This window comes from Odocoileus virginianus, chromosome 28 (assembly GCF_023699985.2).
Source record: "Odocoileus virginianus isolate 20LAN1187 ecotype Illinois chromosome 28, Ovbor_1.2, whole genome shotgun sequence".
In the NCBI taxonomy this organism is placed as follows: Eukaryota; Metazoa; Chordata; class Mammalia; order Artiodactyla; family Cervidae; genus Odocoileus; species Odocoileus virginianus.
Window position 1 is genome coordinate 20679758 of NC_069701.1, and position 12264 is coordinate 20692021.

The following is a 12264-nucleotide window of genomic DNA, read 5'->3' on the forward strand; positions in this document are numbered from 1 at the left end:
ATATAACTAAAATACCAGAAGAAGAAAAAGGAGCAGAAGAATGTTTAGAGTAATAATGAATGAGAACTGCAAAAAATTAATGACAGATTCCGGAATTCAGATAACACCAAGTAAGATATATAACAACACCAGTACACGCACACACACACACACACACATACACACATACACATGTATGCACACGCATAACCCTATGTATAGCCTATTCAAACTGCAGAAAACCAAAGAAAAGAAGGAAATTTAGAAAAAACAGATGAGAAAGAACCTTACCTATAAAGGAACAATAATAAGAATTATAGAGGACTTTTTTTTTTTCAAAGAGTAAAGTAAAAAGTTATTGAAACGAAAATGATAGTCATAAAGGCTCATGGGCGAGCTCTGAGAGAGAGGCATGCTTTTGGGAAGTTTAAATCATTTATAAGGTGGCAGTTCTCTGGGTCCTTGTCTTCCCTTAGGCCATTCACCTTGCTTTGTTCCCCTGTGCTTAATTTGTTTCAGGACCCTCCCCTGGGGTGCACCCACACACCTTAGCCAAGATTGATCTCAAAGTGAAGGCTTCTGGGAGGAGTAAGATTCATTATGACCTGGAATTATCCTCTGACTTTTGACTCCAAGGAGTCTTTCTGTGCATGTGTAGTGTCTCCCTTATCTTTTAATCAGACAAGTTTTTTTTTTTTTTTCCTCCTCTTCTTCTCTTTGTCCTTGCCATGATTATAGTGGATTTCTGATTAAAAACTGTGTCAAAGTAAGTAGAGAATACAGTGAAATATTTAAAATACTGAGAAAAAAAGAAAACACATCCAAAGTAGAATTTCATATCCAGTGAACATATCTATCATGAACATAGATGCAAAAATCCTCAACAAAATATTACTGAGCCTAACAAACTGAGTCTAATAATGTACGATGTTAATTATGCACCACAACTTAGGGAAATTCTCCCAAGTTTATGTTGCTGGTGCAACATTTGAAAGACAATAAGTATAATCAGTTAAATCAACAGGCTAAAGAAGAAAAATCATTTGATCATATTAACAGATGCAGAAAAAGCATTTAATAAACTTTAATACCCATTTGTAATTTAAAAACAGCAAACCAGAGATAGTAACTTCCTCAACTTAATAAAGAACTTCTACAACAAACCTGTAGCTAATAATATAATCACTGTGACAAATATGAAGCTTCCCCAAAGGAAAAGGAAAAGATGTCCTGTCTCATCACTTTTATTCTATTCAGCATCATACTGGAAGTCCTAGCTGACATAATAAGACAAGAAAAAGAAGTAAAGGATATACCAATTGGGACGAAAGAAATAAAACTCTTTCTGTTTTGCAGGTGAGATGATTATGTCAAATATCCTAAAGAATCAGCAACCTGGAGTTAATAAGCAGTTAGAGCAAGGTTTCAGGATACAAGGTTAATATATAAAAATCAATTTCTTTCCTATATACCAGTAATGAACAATTGAAATTTAAAATTAAAATCGCAACATCATTTATACTATCCCCTCCATGAAATACTTAGGTATAAATCTGGCAAAATATAACCAAGTTGTATATGAAGAAAACTATAAAACTCTGATACAGAAATCAAAGATCTAACTAAATGGAAAGACATTCCATGTACATGGATGAGAAGATTTGATATTGTTAAGATGTCAGTTCTTCTGAATTTGTACTATAGACTCAACGCAATCTTGATCAAAATCCCAGCAAATTATTTTGTAGATACTCACAAAAATTTCTCAGACAGTTTTATACAAAGTTGCAAAATTTTGGAAGCAACCAAGATTCTTTTCAATAGGTGAATGGATAAACTGTGATACATACATACAATGGAAAATATGTCAATACAACCCACAAGAAGACATGAAGGAAACTTAACTGTGTATTGCTAAGCCAATCTGAAAAGTCTACATACTACATGATTTTTACTGTGTGATATTCTGGAAAAGGCAAAACTATAAAAGAGAATAAAAGACCAGTGATTACCAGGGGGTTGGAGGGAGGGAAGGAAGGGTGAAATGTGGAGAACAAGGGATTTTTAGGATGCTAAAACTATTCTTATGATAGAATAATGATGACATTATACTTAATGATGGTGATATACTTAATAATGATGATACTATATTTATCAAAACCCATAGAACTGTATAACAGATGAACTCTACTGTAAACCATGGACTTTATATAATAATTATGTATTAATGTTGGTTTATTAACTGCTATTAAGGCACCATGCTAATGAAAGATGTTAATAATAGAGGAAACTGGATGTGTAGTATTTGGGAATTCCCCACAACATCTTCACAACTTTTCTGTAAATTTAAAACTATTCTAAATGACAGTGTTTATTTTAAAAAATTACTTGTGTTTTCAAATATACTAATAGTAAAATTTGAAGAAGTATTAGTTCCCCTTGACTATACAGACTGTATCGTACATAGCCAAAATTCAATTCAGTATACTTGCTGTTGTGTGAAATGATTATGGACAGGAATTTCATAGTAAATTGCATACAAAAATTAATAAAGCATAATTATATAGTATAAAGAGATAATAGATTAAAATTTTGATAATGGGTAGTTTGATACTGTAATCTTTTTGCTGACTCAGATGGCACTTGAGAATCTTTTGAAAGTCTCTAAGTCATCATCATGAACATCAGCTACTTCTGTGGCAAGCAGAATTTCCCCCATAGAGACCTCTTATTATGGGAATGCCAATTTTAATTTGCTTAGGAATATGGATTCATTAAAAGCATTCCAGATTTTTTAAATTATACACATGAAAACTCAATCAGCATAAAAAATAAAGGTCATCACTAGAATTCTCTTATTTGGGAAGCTAACTTTGCTAACATTTCCCTATGGTAGTTAGTTGTCTGAACAGAACAGGGCTGAGAAAAAATAACTAGAGGTAGTCAGATATAGAAAAGCCATTCCTGTCATCTTGGATAAACAAGGCCACGTGGCTTGCAGATTTTGCCTGAGTCTATTTTGAAACATGCTAACTCATGAAGGCATTCTTTTCATTGCAAATTATGTAGCAGGATCCCTCTGAATTGCTTAATGAGTGGGGTGAGAAAGCTCTTTGAACTCTAGTTCCTAGGATGTCTTGCTATTGTGTATGATAACCTTACAAGTGTTTATCTCTGCCATAATTTAGGAACTCAAACATTTTTCCAAAGAGGATTTGCTTTTCCTTTTCTTTTTGAATGCTGTAAGAGCACAAAAAGAATCTAGATGTAGGGCATGAAGAAAACTGGATAAGCAAGAGGAATTAAGTCCATGTGAGAACTAAGAGGATTACTTCTGCTGCCATCTTTGAGACCTTAAAAATCCAGGGATGCTTTCATGTGTTTGGAAGTAGGATTTCAGTTGAGAGGAAAGCTTTCATATAATTCTGCAAGGCTGAGGGTTGTGGGAAACTAGTAATATTCGAGATTACTGATTTAATAGGATTTTTGTCAATTATAAAGAACTTTAATCCAGTTTACTAAACTCAGTGCATTTGCCCAAACTGTTGATGTTTAGTTGTTCAGTCATGTACGACTTTTTGAGACCACAATGACTATAACCCACCAGGCTCCTATGTCCATGGGATTTTTTAGGCAAGAGTACTGGAGTGGGTTGCCATTTCCTTCTCCAGCTTTGAGCAAACACGATGATTCTACTGTCTATGTAAAATGATGCTCGGGTTTTCTCATTTGTAACCACAAAATCAGAGACTCAATTGAATGGAAACAGATTATCTCATATCTCCAAACCAAAATAGCTTTAGTCCTTTAAGATGCTCAGTTAAATGTGGAGGATTCAGAGAAGGCAGCCATGAACTGAGTTTCTTCTAAAAACCCCATATAAGGGCATCTGCATTCCTTTCAATCGAAAACAAATAAGCAAACAGAAAACTAAAGATCATCTCTTCCTTTAGCTAAGCAGAAAGTCCGTAATAGTAAATGTTCCTCTTTGCTCTAGATCATGCTCATCCTTATCTTTGGCCATCAGGAGAAAGAAAATAACTTGCAGACATTTTAATGGGAGATCATTTCACCATAACATGTTATTTAGACACACAATTAAAAATATAAAGCTTCTTTAGCTCAAAGGCAGATAAGCTACTAACCATAAAATTAATGCTCTGTGAATGCACAGACACAAAATATAATTATATCCTAGTCACTAAGCCAATATTTAAAACTATTAATAGATCTTTCTTGGACTCCCTTGCCATTTCAGATAAGGTCTATATCTTCATCTAACTTAATGATGCAAAAAGTAGTTAAATCAATAAATTACTAAGATTTTTTCCTTACTGCTCTAGTTAAGGGATTGACACTGTTTATATTTTAAGCCTATTTGAATTAACACCAGAAAAAAAAATCTTGCCATATTTGTACAATAAGTTTTTGTTTATTTTTCCCAGTTCTCTTGAATTCCAGCTTAAAACTCTAATGATATTCAGCCATTAGTGAATATATTTGGCAGCCATTTTTTCCTGCATCCTATATAATCAGTCACATTATTTTGTTTTAGGACTTTCTCCTTTTGGACTATCTGTGCTAAGACAGAGAGCATGATTTAGTGAAAACATCAAAGAACTTGTAGTATAAGAGACTTGGGTCTCAATCTAGCACCGTTACTTCTTAGTTTAAGACTTTGAAAGTGAAAGTGAAATCGCTCAGTTGTGTCCAACTTTTTGTGACCCCATGGACTATAGCTCTCCAGGCTCCTCTATCCATGGCATTTTCCAGGCAAGAGTACTGGAGTGGGTTGTCATTTCCTTCTCCAGAGGATCTTCCCAACCCAGGGATCGAACCTGGGTCTCCTGCATTATAGGCAGACACTTTACCATCTGAGCCACCAGGGAAGTCTTTAAGACTTTGAGGAAGTACCTAATTAGAGTTTCCTCATTTATAAAATGGTGATAATCTGCTTCCACCAGAGGGTGAAGTTGAGGATAGCATGAATTCTTGTGTATATTGTATTAGTACAATGCCTGACATAACATATGCCCCAGTTTATGGCAGTCATTAGTCCAGTGTTGGAGAGAATGATATTCAAAATATTTAAAATCAGAGACACAGGTATATCTCCATCAGTCTTAAACAACTAGGCAGCTCTGCTGGGTTGAACCAGCTGAATATTAACCCCAAGTATTACGAAGTAGAAAGTAATAAAATTGAGAAAGGCCATTGGGAGAAATTTAGTGGGGGCCTCATCTTATGTCAAAGACGTAAGAGTGACCTCCCAGACCCTTCACCACAAGTACAAGTGCAGAAGCCTGCAACCCAGGAGTATTTTGTTTCCCAAGGTCACAGAGATTGAGAACTAGATTTAAAAACGGTGCCTATCAGACTCTCAAATTCTTGCCACTTCTGCCTCACTGGAGTTGTTGATTTTATGCAACTTCCAGACTCTGAGGTGGCCTTCAGTATCCATGTCTATGGATTTCAAACTGTTCCTTGCAGTCCTAGGTTTCTGTGGAAACAATTAAAGTTCTTCTGTAAGAGTTGTAGTGGAAGCTGAGAAGGCAGAGCTTATCTTTCCCAGACTATGGCTCTCAGTTCAACCAGAACCTTCATCTTTTTAATTTATATAGAAAGACTTTATGGCTTTAAAAAGTCACTCTTCTTTTCCAAACTGTATTCCTTGTTCCTACTCGTATTTAGATAGAGTCCCTGTCCCGACACCCAGGGTTTTTTCTCTTTCCATCGTTACTGCTTTGCTGACTCAGTCTGGAATTTGCACTCAGCAAATCTCATAGGCTAACATCTTGTGTTTGAGCCGAAGAAAATGTACTCTAATTCTGGTTTTATTCTCCAAATTTCACACGACATAGGGTCTTCTTTTCTCAATTTTCACACCTTTGACTTAATCTTTAGGTACTTCCCACATTGGCTAAGATCTTGACTATGTACTTAGCTTTTCTTGGCTTATTGATATCAAATAAAATTACATATTTTATCATTTCAAATCAGATCTGGTAGTCATCATCTTTGATACTTTAAAACTGGCCCCATTAGACCAAGACATCATCTTCTGGAATTAAAGTGGGTTACAACAGTTTTGTTTTGTTTTTTTTCTTCTAGATCTATCTTTTTTTCAATTCTTTGATGTTACTGGGCCTCATTTTGGCCCCTACCTATAACTCACTTACCACTCCACTGAAATGTTGATATTATCCATGCCGAACACAGTCTGACAATGCACCAGGAGTGTTTGTGGTAACAGTTGTGACTGTTGTGGCTGAACATGGACATGTGACAGGCCACAGACTTGCCCATCATCATATAAACAGCCAAAACCACAGAGACCATCCAACTTGTGGCCAACTCCTGATGAAGCTGCCACATCAAAGGGGTCAGTGCAGTTCAGGAGAAAATGTGATTAAAGTCTAAGTCAGCACCTGACCACTCAAACCTTAGAATCTGAACTATAGTCTCAGACCTGGGGAAGGAGCCACTCTGGCCAAAGAGGAGAGGCAGCTGATGAACTCCAGTGAGTCGGCCCCTCCCATGTCTGTGTCTGCCATCTGTGAGTCCTCAAAACTTGAAGATCACAATAGGCAGTATTTACAATACCTTAATGATATTTTTTTTTCCCAGTATTCCTTGCTTTCTGTGCTACAGTCTGGATTGTTTCTACTGGCATATATATCCATTCACTGATTTTTATTTTTCAGTGTCCCATCATCAAAGGGGCTTCTCAGATGGCTCATTGCTTAAAGAATCCACCTGCCAATGTAGGAGATGTGGGTTGATCCCTGGGTCTGGTCAGGAAGATGCCCTGGAGGTGAAAATGCCAACCCACACCAGTATTTTTACTTGGGAAATCTCATGGACAGAGGATCCTGGCAGGCTAGAGTCCATAGACTCACAAAGGATAGGACAAGACTGAATGACTAAACAACAACAACAATATGCTAAACAGTTCATTTAGTGGATTGTTCATTTTTTTATTCTATTTTATAATTCTATAGCTTCATTTGTTTCTTTTTTATGGTTTTACTTTTTCTGATTTCTGCTTTCATTATAATGGTATCTAAGTACTTAAGTGTGACACTTTAATGTCCTTATCTGCTAATTCCATCAGCTGTGTTATCACTGTATTTGTATTTGTTAAGTGTTTGTTCTCTGGGTTATAGGTGACCTTGTCCTATTTCTTAGCATATCTGGTAATTTTAAATTTTATAATGGACAAAATGACTACTGCATTGTTGAAAGAGGGAATTTTGTTTTCTTCATTTAGAGAATGTTGAGTTTTTTTCCCAATAACCTATTAATTTAATGGAGGATTAATTTTATACCACTGAGGTATAATTTTAATTTTTCTTAGTATTCATGTAGAATAGCTGTCATTCGAATGCTAGCATAGCACTGCTATTAGGTGTGGCCACAGGACTGGAAAAGGTCAGTATTCATTCCAGTCCCAAAGAAGGGCAATGCCAAAGAATGTTCAGATCATCACATAGTTGGACTCATTTCATTTGCTAGCAAGGTCATGCTCAGAATTCTCCAAGCTAGACTTCAATAGTATGTGAACTGAGAACTTCCAGATGTACAAGCTGGATTTAGAAAAGGCAGAGGAACCAGAGATCAAATTGCCATCAACCAATCGGATCATAGAAAAGGCAGGGGAATTCCAGAAAATTATCTACTACACTAAAGCCTTTGACTGTGTGGATCACAACAGACTGTGGAATATTTTTCAAGAGATGGGAATACCAGACCACCTTACCTGCCCCCTGAAAAACTGTATGAAAGTCAAGAAGCAACAATTAGAACCAGACATGGAATAATGAACTGGTTCCAGATTGGGAAAGGAATACGACAAGGCTGTATATTGTCATTCTGCTTATTAACTTACATGCAGAGTACATCATGTGAAATGCTGGGCTGGATGAAGCACAAGCTGGAATCAACATTGCAGGGAGAAATATCAATAACCGCATAGATGCAGATGACACCACCCTTATGGCAGAAAGTAAAGAGGAACTAAAGAGCATCTTGATGAAGATGAAGGAGGAGAGTGAAAAAGCTGGCTAAAAGCTCTACACTCAAGAAACACAGATCATGGCATACAGTCCCATTACTTCATGGCAAATAGATGAGCAATGAAAATAGTGACAGACTTCATTTTCTTGGGCTTCAAAATCACTGCAGATGGTGACTGCAGCCATGGAATTAAAAGACACTCCTTGGAAGAAAAGCTATGGTAAACCTAGACAGTGTATTAAAAAGCAGAGACATTACTTCACTGAAAAAGGTCCATATAGTCAAAGCTATGGTTTTTCCCTGATGGCTCAGATAGTAAAGAATCTGCATGTCATGCAGGAGACCCAGGTTCCTTCCCTGGGTCAGGAAGATTCCCCTGGAGAAGGAAATAAAAATCCACTCCAGGATATTCTTGCCTGGAGAATTCCATGGAAAGAGGAGCCTGGTGGGTCCATGGGGTCGCAAAGAGTCTGACACGACTGAGCGACTAACACTGGTTTTTCACTGGTTTTTCCAGTAGTCGTATGAATGTGAGAGTTGGACCATAAAGAAGGCTGAGCAAGGAAGAATTGATACTTTTGAACTGGTGTTGGAGAAGACTCTTGAGAGTCCCTTGGACTGCAAAGAGACCAAACTAGTCAACCCTAAAGGAAATCAAACCTGAATATTCACTGGAAGGACTGATGCTTAAGCTGAAGCTCCAAGAATTTTGCCACCTGATGCAAAGAGCCAACTCATTGGAAAAGATCCTGATGCTACGAAAGATTGAAGACAGGAGGAGAGGAGACAGCAGAGAACAAGATGTTTGGATGGCATCACTGACTCAATGGACCTGAGTTTGAGCAAACTTCAAGAGATGGTGAAGAACAGGGAAGCCTGGCGTGCTGCAGTCCATGGGGTTGCAAAGAGTTGGACATGACTAAGAGACTGAATAGCAGGTGTGGCCTTGCTAGGGTATCAGGTAAATAATACCTGGGATGTTAAATTTAAGTTTCTCCAACGCTCTCCATGTTGGTTGATTTCAGCCATGTTCCCCAGGTTTCCATTCAGTTCTAGCCTCCCAGCAGCTGTTCTCTGCCATGCCATGCAGTTTCACTCTTTGAATACTCATTTTAATATTTGGCCAAAGCCTCAAAGTCACAGCCATGCAGGTGTATGGAACTACTTTATGCTTAGAATTCTCTTCTACATTACCTAATCTTGCAAATTCTGGCTGCCTGATCATATTGACCCCTAAACTATGATCTGTATTTACACAGCTGAATGAGACAGTCATGCTTTCTGTCTGAGCTGCATGAGCTGCTTGTATATTTTTGAGATTAATTCTTTGTCAGTTGCTTCATTTGCTATTATTTTCTTCCATTCTGAGAGCTGTCTTTTCACCTTGCTTAGAGTTTCCTTCATTGTGCAAATGCTTTTAAGTTTAATTAGGTCCCATTTGTTTACTTTTGCTTTTATTTCCATTACTCTGGGAGGTGGGTCATAGAGGATCCTGCTGTGATTTATGTCAGAGAGCATTCACTCAGTTTTAACTCCTTGGGACCTCATGGGCTATAGACCACCAGGCTCTGCTGTCCATGGAATCAAAGTGGGAGGGGCCATGGGTAAACCTATGGCTGTCATGTTAATATTTTGTAGAAACCAATGCAATACGGTAAAGCAATTATCCTTTAGTTAAAAATAAATTAAAAAAAAGAATACTGTAGCTGGTTGCCATTTCCTACTCCAGGGGATCTTCCCAGCCCAGGGATCTAACCCGAGTCTTTTGCATCTCCTGCATTGGCAGGTGGATTCTTTATCCATGAGCCACCTGGGTAGCATGATCTATGCTAAACTTGATCAAAAAGAACAGTTTTGAAAGGAACTTGATTTTAGTCTCTGTAATTTCTTTTGACTTCAGATGTATAAAAGCAATTTCCCAGCTTCAGTGATTGAACATTGACTTGGCTTTTGTTGTTGTTATTGTTGTTACACTAGGATTCTCAAGAGCTTGTAACTTTAGGTCCTATATTATTGCATCCATCCCCCTTATTTGCAATTAATTGTTTACAAGTTGCCTCTCTGGATTGTGAGATGACCAATAAACATTACCTGAGCAGAACTGAGCTCTTAGCGCCTGAAGGATTTTAGTGCAATTTAAAAACTGCCAAGTAGCTCTAAAACCATTGCCAAGGTACTGACAGGAAATTCTAGCTTACCACATCTTCAACCAAAGTGTTCTAGGAATATAGAGGTGTCAATAAAATGTAATGCTTTTAAACAAGGTGTTCCTCTTTCATGGACTCTATAAAGTACTTATCAAGGACTAATGTGAATATTAAGAAAGCACAGCACTTCCTTTGGATAACAGTACTTTTGTGATGCAATTCTGGAAAAGTCAGTCTCAGATTTTGAAAGTAATGTGTACAATTGAAGCAATCAGCAGGGCAGAGATACTTCCTAAAAGTGGAGAATGGGGTTGTGTCTTGCTTATTCTAATAGGGATTCTGCTGAGCTTCTACATAGAAAATGACATTTCAATCATTGTGAATCTTGTTCTTCCATGTGTAAATCTGCAGGAGAGTTTGATATGGCCACAATTCATAAATGAAATACATACTTGACATTGCCTTTTAAGTGTTTGAGATTAATTCAGAAGATGGAGGAATCTGGCAGCTGAATAATGCCTGTCTTCCTTCTTTTCTTCCCTCCTGTCTCCTTCCTCTTTTCTTTATAATATAGAAACTTGAGGTATCTATATGTTGCTGCTACCCAGTTTATGTCTTTTCCACCTAGACAAAGTAAAGATATTGGGTGTTTTTTTTGGGGGGGGTGTTTTTTATACTGATGCTTATGAGTGCTTAAAATGATAAGAGTAAAGTTCAAAGCGGTGCTATGAAATCATTGAATGCCAAAGCCAACCTCATGTCAATGTCAGTTTTTGAAGAAATGAATAAAAATAATTGTGATATAGGAGGCCATCCCAACTTTAAATTATTACTATTTTATTATTGTATAGCTGTACATCAGCCAGGGTTCCACCAGGTAAACAGAATCAATAGGAGGTACATATTAAAAAGTCATTGAAAGACACTGGTTTTAAGCATTGTGGAGAATGTCAAACCAACTCTGAAATCTACAGGACAGGCTGTCTAGAAGGGAAGGCTAGAACTCTCTGGGATCAGCTGAAGTTTCTAAGCACAGGTAGAATTTCTTCTTGCTCAGGGATACCTCAGGTCTGTGCTCAAGTCTTATCCACTGATCAAATTCAGGACCACCCAGATTATCTAGGATAAACTCTATTACTTAAGTTAACTGATTATGGCCCTTAATCATATTTTAAAAGTACCTTTAGAGTAATACCTTGATTGTATAACTGGAGACTATTGCCTAGCCAAGCTGGCACATAAAGTTGACCATCACCATTGCATTACAACATTCTTCATTTTTCATACTAGTTTAATAATAATAACTATATACTTTATATATCAAAATAAAAAGTTGAAAATTCTGAATTGGTCTCAAAGATAATGTAATGAAAATTTTACTGTTCCCTAAAAGCTAAAGGTCTAGAAGCCACTACTGAAACATAAGATTCTCCTTCATATTACTATTTCACAGATGGGAAGATAAAAGGCCAAAGAGATACTCTCTTAATACTTCATAGGTTATATATAGTCATTATTTTTATTAAGTTTAATTTTCTAGTGTATTGTCTTACCTTGTTACCTTTTACATTAAATTAGATTATATTAGTTTTCTATCACTGCCTAACAAATTATGACAAAATTTATTATCTCACCATTTCTGTGGGTCAGAGGTCTCAAGATGAAATCACCAACTGAAATCAAGGTCACCAGGCTGAAAGCAAGGTGTTGACTGGAGCTGTGGTATAATCTGGATTTGGAGATTTTCTTAGAAATTCAGTGGTTGTCGGCAGAGTTTAGTTCCTTGTAGCTGAGGAGTAAGGTCTTTGACTTATAGACTCTGGAATGTATCTTTCTTTAAAACATGGAGGAGTACTTCTTCTTGGCTAGCGAGATAGTGTTGGAATGTTCTAATCATACTAACTTACTGTATCTCTGACCATTAGTACTGCCTTTAAAGTTCTCATTTGATTTGGTAAGGCTCACCAGGTATTACCTGTCTTTCGATTTAATAAGAGTGTCTCTGGGGCTCAGCAGTAAAGAATCCACCTGCAATGCAGGAGACATGACTGAGTTGGACTTAATAACCACAATAATAACAGATTAGGTATCTTCAGTACAACTACAAAGTCTTTTCACCTTT

The 12264-nt window shown here is 36.9% G+C and overlaps 1 non-coding gene across 1 annotated transcript; it reads right to left on the minus strand.

Moving 5' to 3' along the window:
• Positions 1-4796: 4796 nt before the first annotated feature.
• Positions 4797-4868, minus strand: TRNAY-AUA (transfer RNA tyrosine (anticodon AUA)). The gene has a single exon. It is a non-coding gene; the product is annotated as a tRNA-Tyr (tRNA).
• Between the last annotated feature and the right edge of the window lie 7396 nt (positions 4869-12264).